Source organism: Diceros bicornis, unplaced genomic scaffold (genome assembly GCF_020826845.1).
Source record: "Diceros bicornis minor isolate mBicDic1 unplaced genomic scaffold, mDicBic1.mat.cur scaffold_207_ctg1, whole genome shotgun sequence".
NCBI lineage: Eukaryota > Metazoa > Chordata > Mammalia > Perissodactyla > Rhinocerotidae > Diceros > Diceros bicornis.
This window is the reverse complement of record NW_026691096.1, coordinates 411,428-428,569: the sequence shown is the minus strand read 5'-3', so window position 1 is coordinate 428,569 and position 17,142 is coordinate 411,428. Positions and strand designations below refer to the sequence as shown.

The 17,142-nt window shown below is 35.9% G+C and overlaps 1 long non-coding RNA gene across 2 annotated transcripts in view; it reads left to right on the top strand.

Annotated features, from left to right (window-relative positions):
• LOC131402674 (uncharacterized) overlaps positions 1-17,142 on the top strand; it is a 48,942-nt gene that overhangs the window by 10,488 nt on the left and 21,312 nt on the right. Inside the window, exons 3-4 of one of the 2 annotated variants that reach the window (XR_009218880.1) lie at positions 5,736-5,817; positions 10,714-10,877. This is a non-coding gene — a long non-coding RNA (uncharacterized LOC131402674). The remainder of the gene's footprint in view (positions 1-5,735; positions 5,818-10,713; positions 10,878-17,142) is intronic. The other variant, XR_009218881.1, reaches the window with a different exon arrangement.

Sequence of the window (17,142 nt, the reverse complement as noted above, 5' to 3'; positions counted from 1 at the left end):
CTTAAATGGTTCATGAAATGACCAGCTGCGTCAGTTCCCTGGCACCCCTATGGGTCCGAGGCATTTGAATGTGTCTCTTAAAAAAGTCTTCCTCCAGAATCTTTCACCGCGAAATTTTCCAAAGATTATACTCTGGAAACTGTTTTGGGAGTGACACTCCAGGGGTTTGAATCCTGGTATCCTTTTAACTTCCCTTTCTTAACCCCATCTGAGCCAAAGCTCAATTTCTCCTATTTTTTCCACAACAGGACTTAGTGAGACATTGAGAAAGACCAGATGTTAGCAACAAAAAATATGTTTACATTCCTAGAGGATAAAAAGAGAGTTGGGGAGGCTGTTGCTTTTCAAACCACAGCTCGTGTATAGTTTAAGAGAAAAAGGAGGTACTTTCCCACGATACTTTCTCTTTATGCGTCAGATAGTTTCACTTGTTGCAGAAAAAAAGGAAGTGAGGAAGAGATGAAGTGAGGAGGAGAAAGAGAAAGGAAGGTAGAGAGAATCTTTTTATTGCTTGTTACATATATGCACACATACACATTTATAAATAGCTAGGCAGCCGTCACTCACTGTGTGCTAGGCTCTGTGCTAGGAGCTTTTTTCCTAATCTGAATCTTTCCTTTGATCCTAAAAAAATGGGATCATAATCTCTGGTACATACTAGGAAATTATGGTTCAGAGGAGTTAAATACCTTGCCTAAGTTTACATGGCTAAGTAAGGGGCGGAAACTTACACTGTCTCATTCCAAAGGCCATGCTCTTTGCGCTATACCATGATATCTCTGATTACTCGTTTAGTTAATTTTTATTCCTTATGTAGAGATGACCAAAAAATGGGTATTCATTTGGAAAAAGTAACATAATGATTTGGACATTGGACAAATATCTATCATATCCATCTTGATCCTTTAAAATTTAAACTTCCTTAAGATATCACTATCTGTATTATATTTTGAAAATATTTTTATTTATTTCTCATCTTCATTAAAATGTACCATAATTATTATTTCACTGTTTAACACAAATAAGAAAGAACATAAAAGAAAAAAAGCCTAGTATTTTATTTTATTTTTTTTTGTGAGGAGGACTAACCCTGAGCTAACATCTGATGCCAATCCTCCCCTTTTTTCTTGAGGAATATGGGTCCTGAGCTAACAACCGTGGCCATCTTCCTCCACTTTATATGGGACTCCGCCACAGCATGGCTTAACGAGCAATACGTCGGTGCACGCCGGGGATCCGAACCTGCGAACCCCAGGCCGCCGCAGCAGAGCGCGCGCACTTAACAGCTTGTGCCACCAGGCCGGCCCCAAAAGCCTAATGTTTTTATTGGCGTCAGTATGTGCTTATCTCCAGTGGAATTCATGTATCTTGATGTACATCTTGTTGTTTTTGCTATTACTAAATATCTAAACAATTTTCTATACTTTGCACTTAATTTTATATGTCTTTTTTCCTATTTGTTGCTGACCGGAGCAGCACAGGGACAGATGATGATGGGGCATTATGAGTGTAGTGGAATTCCGGGTTAGGGCCACCGCTATTACATCAGCCATTGACGAGTCACATTTCCATGTGAATATTTTCTAGAATTTTGGGAGGATATAGAAACACTGCTATGGAGAGAAGATAATTTCTACCTTTAAAGTTGCTTAAAACTAGTGTTTTACTTAGGAGTCTTTTCCTTTACATATTTAGGTTAATGTGTCTACATTTAAGAGTTCTTTCCTTTTCAATATTCATGTTTTGGTTTTAGCACCTTTTCCGCGTAAAAAGCAGAAGGAAATTGCTGCCGTCCATTTTCAATTTCCCTTAGGATTCAGAAATTCTGTACGCCAGAAACTTAAATCTCAAAATATTACGGATCCACTTGAGCACTGTCCGAGTGAGGAGGCTCAGGCAGCGGGGTGAAAGTAATGGATGAATGCTTATTTCCTTCTCTCTTTCTAGACCACAAAATCTAGAAGCAGGGTCTTCTGCTTTTTCTCTTGGTGTGGACGACAACTTGGGGCTCCCCCCTTCTCAAAGTGAGCGCTCCAGCAGACAGACAAGAGAAAACCAGTAGGTGAAAGTTATGTCACATCGTGAGTTATTTCTTTTTTTAAAATTATTTTTATTTTCATTTGTTTATCGTCCCGCTTGCTCTCAGAGCACACAACTCAAAAGTAACATAATTGGTTGGAAAGAGCATTGGAAACTTATCTCCCTCCCCATGGATTCCTGTCTCCCAAATTGGAGTCAAGGTTAAAATAACCCGGTGCTGATCGTCATATCATCTAATGCTGTCTAGACACGGTGAAATGTTCTCATGCGCAGTTTTGCAGACAAGAAAAACACAGGTTTGCATAAATTGCTGGCTCAACCCTTCTGGGATATGATTACAAAAGGAGAACTCTGATTTTATTTCTTATATATTTTACAGCAAGGAAAATGAGGGAGTGAAAGCCATTTTGTGGACTCTGTTCCATGGGGCAGGAGCCTTGCTCCGTAGAGTCCTCAATGTCCAGGATGAGGGTAGAAAAAAAAAATTCTATACATGCTCAATTTTAACTGTAGTGTCCAGGCTCACTCTTTCCTCCAGCTCATATTTCGTCTATTTTTTTTGTCATCATATTCCTTGCTGGGCCCCTTCTGCTTAGAGCTCTTTTTAAATAAAGACACTTACAAATTTATTTTTTTTGAGTGATTGGGAAAATCCTTTGTCTCCATTTTCACCTGCTCTATAGCAAAACTTTTGTCATTTGCTTTTTTATTTCTGTTCCTTTCCTTCTATGTACTAGTGGTTTTTGACATAGGTCCTATGCTGGATCCCTTTTGATTATGATTCATCTTGAAAAGACATGAGATCTTCCCAGGTCAGAAGTCTATAGGAGGGGTGTGTGTGTGTGTGTGTGTGTGAGCACACAAGCGTGCATTTGATTCAGGCTAAAGGGACTGTCTCTGTTCCTAGGTCATGTGTGTGAGTTAAGCGATCCTTCCTTGTGCTTCAGCTGATATATCTGGGGGTGTGGGGCCTCACTTGCTCTCCACCCCCAGCAGAGAGCCTGTGCAATATCTCATTCAGGCCATTTTCTGATCCAGGTCCTACCATATGACATTCATTGGCTAATATTGGTTGTTATTGTTATTACAAAGTTATCATGTGTTTTTGTATTATTAGGATAGTGAAATGTTCTGATTATGTCACTGAGAATTGCTTACATTTAGAATGCCGTGGTTGTCATTTTGTGTAGGGCCTCTATGGCAAAAATCAGATCCCCAAATATTCAGAAATAGTGTTTTCCTGAATAAAAGTATTCAAGTATAACAGAAGTCTATACTTTTAGAAATGAAAAAGACCAATGATTGTTTTTTAAAAGATAGCTCATAGGTTCCCGTGTGGAAAGTTCTGTAGCTAATAAATAGCAGAAAATGAGTGACTTATGCTGTTACAAATTTAAATTATTTTCTCAAATCATATATATACGTAGTAACCAATCAAGCAGATCAGAAGGGCTTGTGATGCAAAGTAAAAATCACTACCCTCTTCTCTCCTACCCCCTGACCCACGGCCCAGAGGAAGTCTTTTACAATTGTTGTTCTGTTTATGATATTCTTAACTAGAAAATGTGATCATGCCTCTATTTTCTGCTTTACCAACTTAATAAAATATCTATTGATTGTTTACTATAAAGAGTCGTTCTCATTTTACCTGTCATTTTTCAGACATTATTTTGAGAGTATAAATTTGAGATTGGGGCAAAAATTAGATCGGTTGAGACAGAACGGGCATGAAGGAGTCAGAGACAACAAAAATTGTCAATTCTGTGGAGTTTTGCTCTAAAGGGGATTGGAAAATGGGTCTATAGTTGGAGAGAGATGTGCAGTCATGAAAGGTTTTTGTTTTCATTTGTTTCGTTGGGACTAGAGAGCTTACATGTTTGTAAGTCAACGAAAATGATCCAGGAAAGATGGAAAAAGTGTTTTATTTGTGCAGAAACTATTCTTAGCACCCTAGCTCTGTCTGTGTCTATGTCTGTCTATAGCTATATATCATATCTACACGGATATATTCATTGAATCCTTACAGCAGCCCTGTGAGATAATATTATTATACCCATTCTACAGGTAGCAAACTTGGGGACTGACAAGTGACATTCTCAAGATCACAAGCTAGTAAGTGGCCATGGATTCAAAGTAGAATGTCTAGATTAAAAACCAGAGACATTGGTCGACTGCCTCTGATACCAGTTCATTTTTAATATTTCTGTTAAGTAGCGTTTACTTCTCCCACTGGAAGACTTTAGTATCTTCTCTTTGTAATTGGCATTCTGAAGTTTTGCACTATTTTATCCAGTTGTAGTTCTTTTTTGTTGAACACCAGAAAGGCAATTTCAATCTAAAAACCATGGCCGGTTCAAATCTATGGGATTCCCTTTCATAGTCCTCATCAGCACTCATCATTATCATCATTCCCTCCTCATTAGTTTTCTGTTGCTATGTAACAAATTACGACAGACTAATGCCTATTTACAATTTCTCAGTTCTTTACGTCAGAAGTTCAGGTGGGTTCAGCTGGGTTCTTGGATTAGGGTCTCACACAGCTGAAATCAAGGCGTTAGTAGGGCTATGTTCCTTTTAGGCTGGAGGGGAGAATCTGTTTCCTTGCTCATTCTGGTTGACGGCAGAATTCATTGTCGTGTGACTGTAGAACTGAGTCTCCTGTTACCTTGCTGACTCTCATCCGGGGACCACTCTCAGCTCCTAAAAGTAGCCCGTATTCCTCGGCACATGGCCCCACTCCATCTTAAAAGCCAGCAATGACATGTTGAATTCCCTTTATGCTTCAAATCTCGACTTTTTCTTCTGCTACCAGCCAGAGAAAATCCTATGCTTTTAGAAGGCTCATATGGTTAGATTAAGCCCACCCAGATTAACTTAAACTCTCCTGATTGACAACCTTACTTACGTCTGTAAAATCCCTTTTGCCATGGAACGTAACATAGTCACAGGTGTGACATCTCATTATATCTTGTCGTATTTACCATTTTCGGGGTCAAATTTGGAATTCTGGGGCTACCATGTCCACTCTCCCTTAATTTTTCTCTGTTCCCTTCCACTGTCGCATGTTGGATTTTGTAGAATGCTCTTCCGTACTGTTTATGTTTTCTTTCATATTTCCCATCTTTTTGTCTTTTTCTTCTATATTTTAGGAGATTTTGTTTTCTTTTCAATTTCATTCTCTTTTGGAGAAATTTAATTTTTTTTTCTAAGAGGTTTTTCTTGTTTAATTTTTAAGCAATGGTATTCTGATATTGTTTTATGGTGTAATATATTCTTGAACTCACTATTACATAATTAAAGATTTTTAAAAGTTGGTTTCTGTGTTCTGAATTACCTGTTTTCTCTGGTGGTCACTTTTACTATGTTTATTTTGAATTTTAGCTTTTATGTTTCTGGAATTATATATAGTGATTCTTCGTTATATGTTCATATTGAGGACAGTGTTATTGAGAGAATGTAGTGGGTTTCCTTTGACTCTTTTTAAATAGGTCTGTTTCTTTAGGTGGTTGAGAATTTCAACTTGGGGCAAGGTATGGGACTAGATGGGGCATTTTACTGATAGACCTTGAGGAGCACAGGTAGAGAGCTATCTGATCAACTGTGGGCCAAAATGTAAGAATAAGAATTTTTGGAGGGTACTCACTTCAGAGTCATACTTCGACTTTCTCTAAACAGATGATTTCAATTTTTTTTAGAGTATGTTATCAAGTGTCATGCCTGGGGGAAAGCCTGGCTGTCTATGCAGAGGCTCTGGAAGAGAAATTAGGTTGCTGACTGGTAAATTTATTTTATATAATATTTTTAATGAATTTTCCTGTTTTCAATGTTATTTCTCACTTTGGTTCTTTGTTGCATCAGTTGACTTTGAGCCCAAATCCTCCCCAGGTTGCTTTCAAGTGAATATTTTCACAACTACTCAGCAGTATTTTTATGGTATATTATGGCCTGTAGTTTTTTCACCTCTGTTTCATCTGTCAATCTGCTCACATATACCTTCATCTTTGAAAAGTTTGTTCTAATCTCTTGTATTCTCTGATGCACCTCTCATTCTTTTCTTTGGTAGGAAATTATTTATTTTGTATTTCAAAATCTTCCAAGAGTAGTTGTAGGGGTGGATAAAAGGCAAATACATGTTTCCAGCCTTCCATCTTAGATTGGATGTGAAAGTATGACTTTTTTTTAACAAATAGATGGATTGGTTAAGTATATTCTGAATTAGCTCATTTTAGCATAGTGATTAAGACCACAAGTTTAAAAAGACTTCAGTTTAAAACCAGCTGTACCACTTGCTAGCTGTACCCCCTTTAACTGAATATTTAACCACAGTTACCTCAAGAGGACAATGGTTGAAACTATTAGTTGAGATAACACAGGATTGACATTTAGAACAGAGTATATCCCGTGTTAAGTGCTCAATGAATAGTAATTACTATAATAGCAAGATAATGACAGAGAAATAACTGTGTGATCAAAGTAATATGGGTTATTTGGTTTATACCATTGGTACGATCATTATCATTATCAAATATTGATTGAAACCTATGATGTCATAAGCAATGAGAAGACAAAGATATAATGGTAAAAAATTGTTTTTCTCTAAAGATAATTAAAAATAGTTATTGTGTGTAATACTTATGTATTATTTTTATAATGGTATAAGATCTTCCTTTGAGGAAATAGTTCCAATTTTATAATGCTTATGTATATTAAAATATTTCATTAACAGAAATTATTTCAATTAGGTTCTGTGTTTCTTTTCGATGGGTAAACAAATATATTTCTTATTTATATAATTTTTTAAAGGAAACACTTGAATATAATATATATCTGAAATACGAAAGTAGCTTACAACTTACATAATTATTTTAGTATATATAATAAAATAATTCTAATATATATAAATATAGTCTAATAAGTATTATATTTTATATATAATAATAAATACATATATCCTAGGCAAAGGGCCATGTTATTCACTATATCTCTGCTCCCTTGGTCAGACAAAAATTAATTCTAGTTAATGGGATGCTGGATGATTATTAGCTTTGAGAGTAGAAGAATATTGCTTCACTTTGAAGTTCTAAGTCATTTATCACTATGTGCTTGGGAATAATTCTGAGACTTCGTACACTAAATAAAAAGATCAGCAATACAAACTAGATGTATTCTGTTTAGAAATACATTAGGAAAAAAAGGATGTGTAAGTATACAAACAGTGGCCAGTTCACCCTTGGAATTTCATTTTTGCTATTCAAAACAATGCTAGGTTATTATCTTAGCTTATGGGAGCTGTGACTTACTACAACATATTACCATGTCTATGGTAGCACTGAAAACATTTTGTCTTTCATGCTACTGAATTTTAGAATTTTTAAATTTCATCTGGAAAGCATGAATATTGTTACATAATTTATCTATTGCTACAGAAAATATATGAATTTACAAACTGGAAATCTTCCATTATTCATACCTTACACGATCTCTTTAGCATTTGTCACATTTGACAACATTTTGTTTAGAACTTCTTTTTGAACTCTCAATTTTGGTTCTTTTCCCACTTTTTTATTGTCTGTATTGCTAGATCTTCTTATACCTTTGATTATCTTCTTACTGTATATCCTTTTTTGAGGAAAACTTATCCACAACAATCATTCAGCTATCATCACAAAACACTAACATTTATCACGCCTGTGAATCCTGCCCAGTCTATTTTCTAAACTGTAATTCTCTGTCTCCTATCATCTATCGTCTATCTTTCTATCTACCTACCTACCTACCTGTCTATTCCCAGCTTTTTTACAGCTATTTTACTGGAGATGTCTGCCTGAATGTCCTGGGAGGTATCTAAAACTCACCAGGTTACAAACCAAGAGAAGGCTTATTTATAGCATTCTCTATTCAAAAACGTTCCCCGTTTACTCCGTACAACATGTCCACTGCATCCAACAACAATCTCTGAATCTGCTACTTCTGACATGTTATTAGCAATATCATCAAACCAGTTTCTCAACTAGTAAATTCAGGGTCTTGTCAATGTCTCAATTTTCTTTTTTTTTTTGACTTCAACTTTTACTTTTTTAAAAAAAATTCAAAAATGATCACAACTTACTTTCTTCAGATTTATGACCAAACCATATTATTTTGTATTGAAGATATTTTTTAAATGTCTTCTTATTCCATTCCATTCTGACCTCCACTTTTCAAGTCTTTATTACTTTTTGCATCCTTTATTGTGTTTCTTTTTACCTATTTATATATTCTTAAAATCATTACAGAGAACCTATTATGAGCTAGTCACTGTGCCAGGGACTTACTTCAGATAGTAGTCAAGGAAGCCCTCTCACATGGTGACATTTATGCCAATGATAATGGGAAGATGATCAGAAGCCAAACTATTCCCACATCTCCTCTCCCTTCCAACGCTACTTCCTATCATTCATTCTCCACAGTGACTTCAGATTATTTTTTTCTAACACAGGTCTTTAAACACAAATATTGCTAAAGTGCTCAAATTTATTTAAGGACTCCAATTACTTATGATGTGAAATCCAAATTCCTTTAAGGCAGACCTCTGCCTTCTGTGCCAGCATGGATTCTTTCCTACTCTTTTTTTTGTACTAGGACAAAGATTTGTATTCTCCAACAAAATGTGAACAAAACAACACAACATAAAAATAAAAACTGTATGTTATACATTGTTCTTTGCACGTGCCTGAAATGCCCACCTACTCTTGTATGCCTACCTCATCCTTCAAGACTCATCTCAAGCATAACATCTTCAATGAGGCTTCCCTGAGAGAATTAGATTCTTCTCTATGCTCCCACATGCCCTCAGCTTCTAGAAAATACCTCTATTATAGCACCTCTCACATTAAAATTCAATCATCTTTTACATGTTTGTTTATTCAACTAGATTGAGCTTATTCAAGTCAGGGACTGAGCTATTCATTTCTGCTATTTCTGGCATTGAGCACAAAGCCCGGCCTATTCGATATTTATTACAAGTTTGATGAATGGTTAGATGGACGGATGGAGAGATAAATGACAAAAATTTGTTTTTTTCCAAAAATAATTGCTTTGAATATATCATTAGTCTTGCTCTCGGGATTTCAATGCCAACAGTTTCAAGAGATTTCAATGACATGACTTTTCTGACCCTAGAAATAAATTTCTATATTTTACAACTCCAACACAAAGAGCTTATAAAAACTTCTCAAGTTGTGCATTAGATTCTTTTATATTTTTAAGATTTGAGGCATGGAGGGAGGGATTAATGGAAATTCAAAGTGGGTTTGAAGGACATAGTAGTTACTTGTAAATAAGAACATTCTGTTTATCTTCTTCTAGTTCACTAAGGAAAAAAAATGACCACAACACTGGGGAAAAATAGCTCGTGCATTTTAAATCACAACAAACAAAACTAATAAACAGCAAACCACAGAGACCTGTCAGCTGAAAGGAAGATACAGCATTCATTTTATAAACAATTCACTGGCATGTCAACAGACAATCTGGCAGGGAAAGAAAGTGAACAATATTTTTCAAGAAATATCTATTTTGCTGAATAAATCTTGAGCAAAATATTGTGTGAACTGTATGGATATGGAGTAAGGGCCATGCAAAGTGAAGAGTTCATATTTCCAACATGAAGTATTTTTTTGTTGTTGAGATACATTTCCTTTGAAATTTGAAAATTATTCCAGTGTCATTAATAGTAACCCCTTTTCTACAATAGAACATTTAAATAGATGTTACAAAAGATTCTTCTCTTTCTAATAATGATGAGTCAGGTATGGTGATAGAAATAGTAAGATACAGGCAATTATCTTCATATTAGCAGTATGATTCTGGGGATAACAGAAGGAAGCCATAACATTGAAAACAGTTTAGAATTATTAACATGGAGACCAACTGATGTGATTATCCCCTCAACTTATCAAGAATTACAAAGATGATCAGATTGAACATTTAAAGTAATAGGATCCTTGTCATAGATTGAGTTCTCCCAAAAGAAGATTCTTAGATTTTGATTTAGGCACAGAGTATTTATTTGGGTGGTGATCTCAGAATGCTGGAGTGAAACAGTGGGGGGAGTGAGACAGGGATGGAGGGAAACCCAATCAAAAGTGGGTTCTTGAACTGGTTATAACTCTAGGCAACTGGGCTCAGTCTTACTGGGGACCCTTTGGGGAACTATGTAGAATGAATCTCAGAACAGTCCCTCCAATGAATATGAGGCTGGGACATCCCCCTACTGACACCCATCTTTCACTGACTGAAGGTTGCTCCTGGAGATGTATATTTACCGCACTTATGGACTGTGCCTTTAGAGTAGGACACTTTGGGAGCTTGAGGAGGGGAGCCTACAGTATGTGCAAGAACTGTCCATCACAGCTATAGCTGAAGGTAGAGCTGGTCCTACAGTGTGTGGTGTGGGGCACCAACAGTATCCAATGTATATGTGCATTTGCACTTAAATTTATAATTTCTCAAGCAGCTACTTTAAATATAAGGATGTATATTTCTGTAATTTAATTGCTCTGAGATCAAAAATAACCCAGTACTTAAAAATTTGCAAAATTTGAAACAAATTTGGAAAAGTCATAATGTGCCACTCATGACACATATGTGGTAAGTACATTCTAACATCTTGTTGTTGCTATTAACTAACAGGCTGGAGATAATTTGCTCTATGTAATTCTGAAGACATCATTTCAGTGAAGATCTCTTCTTGTAATTCTTCAAGACGTTTTTCTTTGAGGGGATCATGCTAACAAAATGGAAAAATGCTTCTGACATCTAAAAGAGTATCTTTGCCATCCATCCTTTTGTTGTAGGTAGAGCAGAGCTCCTCTTGGGCATTGGAACAGTAACTAATTTTTCTTTTCTTTTTGCTACTAAGCTATGTCTTAGATCCTCTATAAATATTATGTCATCAAACTTTTAACTTACAATAGTCATAAAATTTTTCAACAAATATGTATTTCATTGTGAATAAGTCTTGAGCAAAATATATGTGAACAGAAGTTGGTTACCCTGTTTCAGGCGCTGTTCTAAGGAAAGTATCTGTATTAACATATTTAACCTTAATTAAAATACTGTGAGGTAAGAAGCATTATTTTCCTTATTATGTAGGTAATGAAACTGAGGCACAGTAAGGTTAAGTAGCTTCCTAAAGGTCATAGAGTTGCTAAGTATCTGAACTAAATTTCAGACCAGACTGTCTGATGCTGGAGTCTGTGCTTGTTAACAAAGCTACTAAGTGGCAATATCAGGATTTAAATCAGAGGGTAATTTAAACCTGGATTGATCTGATTCCAAAACCTATATGTTAATGGTTATTCTGCATCACGTTGCTTCAAAATCACCACTTCAATCCTCCTCTGTTTGTCCAACAGACTGAGTTTTCGAAGTGCAAATGGTGTCGCATCTCACCTCATCATTTGTCTGTTTGAAACCCTTCAAGCCTCCCCATTACTTGAAGGATCAGGCTCAGTTCCCTTTTAGGTAGTTCCTTTTTACCTGCTGGCTTCACACGCTGCCAATCTTTGAATGCCACATTCTAGTCACATTGATTTTCTTGCAACTACTCGTTTCACACTTCCCTACCTCCATGATTGACACATGGTACACATTTACACATCTTTGGAATCCTTCTCTGACTTCACTTGGTTTCACCCCATTTTTCTTTATAACATTAACTAAGGTATAACCACTTTATGAATATTGATTTTCATCTGAGGCAGGAAAAGTTTTAAAGTGAAATGAGACACTATTAAAAAGCTATGTCAAGACAAGTGTAAACCAGCACTGCTCAGGGGAATATGGGACTCATGGTCACCCCATTGATGAAGGTCTTCCTGTCTCCTCATCTCTCCTAATTTGAGTTAGGTACTCCTTTCTGTCCTTGTATCTTATCAATGTTATATGCTTTTAACGCGCTACTGAAATTAACCCTTTTTGAGAGTCTGTTTCACTAGAATGGAAAATTATTGAGGATAGTTTTATTTCGCTCACCTTTGTACTACTTTCCAAGCTCAATTGATTGTAGGTACTCCATGAGTATTTGTGTAATGAATGGACTCAACGTACATTTCCAAAAGCTAACTACAGCAGGAGAGGACAGGTTTATAGGACTTTGATTTAGTATACAGAAGTGGTAGCACTGGGTACTGGTGGGACTGATGTAAAAGGGATGGCCAAATTAGTGGAGGTTAAATCGGATTAATTTTTTGGCAGGGCTAAGGATTAGGGTTTGGTCTCAGATGGAGAATTATCTGGTTTGAGGTGAGATTATATACTTTTGTCAAAAGTGGATTAGTGGGAAGGACTGAGGTTACAGTGAGGGACGAAGGTAAGAATAAGAAATGCATGCAGCCCAGAAGTTTTGGCAGGGTCGGAGCTAGTATCAGCTTTCTCTCATAGTGAATTTAAACATGTCAAAATAATAGTATCTTAAAGTAATAATCATTTCCTTCTCTGTGTTCTGATTATATGTGCATATAATAGATATATGTACAAATGATTATTATGTATTTCTACTGTTACATCATATTGTATATGTTTGTGTTGATATCTATTTGATTACATACTTGTTTCCCCCATTAAGCCATATGCTTCTTGAAGGACTAGGGACTATGTTTTACACACACTCTTTTTCTCTTTCCACCAGATCCATTGATGTGCCTGACATATAGTAGGCATTTAACTAATTATTTTAAATAAATGAAAAGTTTTCTCTATTTAACTGAGTCCACTTTCTATGTTTGATCCATCAAACTGCTGATTGTATCTTCACTAAATATGTGTTCAATTAACAACAACAGAATGTAATCTTATATTTGTTTTTGGCTAACTGATGAATTTATATTTTTCCATTACTCTACTGTAAGCATCATGAGGGCAAAAGTTATGTCTGTTGTGAATATTTGTATCCCCTCTGGTGAATATAGTGATTGGTACATAATAAAATTATTTTTAAAAATGTTGCATGAATGAAAAGTTGAAATGTGCAGATTTATCTTTGAAGAGGATAGGGTCTTTGGTGGGCTGACTTGGGTTTTCTAAGTGGAGTCCTCTCTCACATTTTTCATCCAGGATCTTCTCTATTCTTTGGACAGTTCTAGTGGCTGAGAAGTCAGTTCTTGCCGATGATAGTGAAAAATGTCGTATTTTCCTTGGTACCATTCTCACGACTTTTTTCCCCCCTGAGGTTATGTGTGTGGAAGCTTCAAGTTCAGAGTTAATTCATACATTTTGCAAGTATTTATGAAGTGGGTTAGTTATTTCTAGCATTCTGCCATCTTCCCTTCCTGGTCTGTTTTTTTCTGTTACTGACATCCTTACTTTAAGATCTCAGGTCAAGTGACTAGCTCCTCTCTCCCTCCCGCCCCTGACCCACTCTTTTTGAGAAATACTTCATGTGTTGGAATTATGACACCTTGAGTCTCGCCTTAAGTGAGAGGGTGGGAAGTGAGATGCAAACTACAAGCTTGAACTTAAGCTCTTACCAAATTTCTACTCTTATCTTTTAATAGATGTTTATTGAATAAAGGAATGAACCAATGGAGACTGAAGCAAAGATAATTGATAACTAAGATCTTAGGCAGCATTTATTAAGCAGCATTCAGGGGTGAAAGCCATGCTTTACTGAAGTTTTATATTTCCCATTTTTTGTTGTTATTGTTTGGTTTCTGATAGGTAATGCTTTTTATGTTTTAAGAGGCTAGTTTCTTCTCTGAATATTAAAAACATATAGAATTAATTTAAAAATTACATATTACTTTCCTTTCAAATGATCCTTAGATAAAAGAATCTAGACAGTCATCTATGCTTCAGTCTAACCCAAGGCAGGAGCAATTGTCCTCTCTTGCCACTTTCCATTATTTCTGAGTCATTATGCACATAGTTCCACAGCCATATCACAGTTTGAAGAGAGAAGATAATACACCAACTCATCCAGAAAAAAACCCCATATTTAATACTCATATACTTAGCGCATGTTATAACAGTTTTATTCTGTAGTATACAAAATATAGCGTATTATTCAATTCGATCATTCATTCAACAAGCATTCCTTGAGTGCACATTGCGTGTCAGGTACTATGCCAGAGTTTGGGATGTAGAGGAGGATACAAGGTTGACCTACAGTCCTTGAGGAACTTTGGTGGAGAAGACAGGTACAATGCAACTGGATTAAAGGAGTAGGGAAAGAGGATGATATTTTTTCTTCTTGAGAAGATCATAGACAGTGATCTTTAAAACACACACAAAGTAAAAGAATAGATATTTGTTTGAGAAAGCAGAGCTGAGTGGCTGGAGAATAAAGGAGAGGCCAGTGGGGAGCAGAGTGACTTGATTTGGGGGTTTTAAACATCGTGTTGCAGAGACAAAATGATGAAGGCTGGTCTGCCGGGTGGAGAGACCGAAGTAGGTTGATGCCTGTAATACGCTAACCAGGACGTGACGAGCGTCTGAAGCAAAGCTCTGGCGATGTGATCGAGAGGAGGGGGAAGTAGGGGGCTTGCTTAAGAGCAAAAACCCATTTCACGTGTGTGGTGAAGGCGACTGAGGGTTTCAGGAAGGCCCCGCCAGTGCTGGCTTCTTGCTGCTCGAGCGTCACGATCTTCTCTTGACCTAACGTTCCCAGGCAATCTTTCTCCAGGTTGCCACAGTACTTTTTTCCTGAAAGCGTATATCTTACAAGAATATATGGCGCCGTTAGAATATTACCTCGGAATGGTCACACCTAAGGGAAAGTGTGATAATTTTACCCATATTGGTAATGATAGTGAAATACTCACCCTGGAGAAGAGACATTTCCTTCATGTATTAAGTAAAAGTCACTAATAGGCAATGACGTTTTATGTCCTTGTCTTTGCCACAATAACTGGAAAACAAAAGTGTGTATGTTTTTAGAAATCTTAACATAAATTCTATTCACACCGCAACACAGTTCTCATTGCTATGGTAGTGTGTATATATATATGTACTTACTTCGGTAGGTAGGTAGTTACTTAGAGCCTGTAGTATCTACAAAAAAGCAGTTAATGAGGAGTCAGGATCTGAATTCTTGTCCTGCTTCTGCTAAAAATGTTTATAAAAACTTGAACAATTTATCTATGTAGCCTAAGTTGTAGATAATCTACTTTAAAATATACAAGTACCCTAGAGAAGGAAGAGGTAAGGAGGTAAGGTTTAAGTAAAAGGACTAAATAAAAATATAAATAAAAAGATCTTGAGATAAAGAATCCTGGGTTATGTTTTTGGAGTTGTCAATGATTCGTTGCCTAGAGTAACCAGTTTATCTGAACACTATGAAGAAACTGTTGAAATATGTGAACTCTAAAATTATATGATTCCAGGACATTTTATTCATTTAAATAACTCTATTTAATAATAGTCAAAATATAATTAATGTTTATTGAGTATTTCTTATGGCCTAGGCAATGTGTATATTGATTATCTCATGTGCTTCCCCAACAACTCACGGGGAATCATGACTATTCTGTTTTAGAGAGAATGAAATGAGTTTCTAGGAGACATAACAAGTCTCAAGTCATAAATGGTGGAGCTGAGGATCATATATGTCTTGAGATCATGTACCCACACGCATACATACACACACACACAGTATGTTTGCAGAACTAAAATGAGGCAGAATATTGTAAAATTGTCTGATGAATTTTAAATGTCTTGATAATTGTTTGAATAAATATTTGCCTATTGTTGGGTAGTGGTCATATTTATTGATTTTCATATCTCCAGCAACAATTAAATTGTCTGGCACATAGCTGCTCAAATAATATTAGTTAAAATGAGTTAAAAGATCTGAATATTGGTAAACAGTATTGTTCTTGGAATTGTTGGATATATGTCTGGGACTCTTGATAGACAGAGTAGATTTGGTTATTCTATGGGACAAAATCAGCTTTCCTGGCCCAGGATGATGGTGGAGGGAACCGTAAAGAATTGAAGGAAAAGAGAAAATAAAACAATCCATCCACAGAACTAAGCACTGAGATGTTGGAATAATGTTTATATAATACTTTGGGGTTTTTTCTATCAACTGTGTTGTTGCCAGACCAAATATATTTTTATTCTGAGCCTTTAAGTTTTGTTCTTTTCATAAGACATCACCAATCATCTTTTATTCGTTCATTTTTTAGTACACTAAAATTCAAAGTTGAGAGCACAATTAGGTCTATTTGAATAACTAAGAGTTGAGGTAAAAGTAGCCCCAGTGGGAAAAAGTCATGGAGTCGCAGTTATAATTCACCTCCCTATTCCCTGCTGCTACCCTTGATACAATGTTCCTCTTTTAAATGTTATACCAAAACCTGTTTTTAAAATGTCACTAAGATATGTATCCCCAGGCGATATAAGGAAACATGATATTCTTCTTTCTACTACTCATTCTCTTGGGAAAAAGAATAATTTAGCAATTTATTTTGTGAGAACCTCTGTCACGGCTTTCAATCCAGCTTTCTTAGAACTCTTGTTATCTAAGGAGTTAGGTAACTTTTAAATGCTCTTTTGAAGCAAAACGGAAGTCACATCTGTCTTTACATGTTGCTTCCTACTGTTAGTAACTTTTATTTTCAAGTTTTTCTTCTTTTTAAGGATTTGTCTTATTAGATTTCATTTTTTCAGACATTTTTCAGGAAGCTGCTAGAATGTTTATCCTCTTTTCAATGGCTTCCTGCTGTTTTGGTACTAGAAATAGTTCCACTGGTGCCATCATAAGTTTTTCACAAATTTATTCCCATATCATTATTAGTCAAATAATCATAAAGCAAGGAACCTTGGCTTGGTGGCCGGCCAGTTTTTGTTCAAATATGTTTTCTTTTAATTTGTCCTTAGTTTGTCTTGGAAACAAAAATGCGCATAAAAAGTAGCCATGAAAAACTGCATGTCATTAATCATATGGTGGATTAAATACATTGTGTGGTTCCGGAAGGGAAAACTAGAACCAATGGGTACATGTTATATAGAGAAAGAGTAATTTATTATGGGAATTAACTCTATAGGGTTGCAGTTGTCAGAATTTTGAATGATAACCAATTCTATATCTTTGAGGATATTTAAGAAGAGATTTAATGA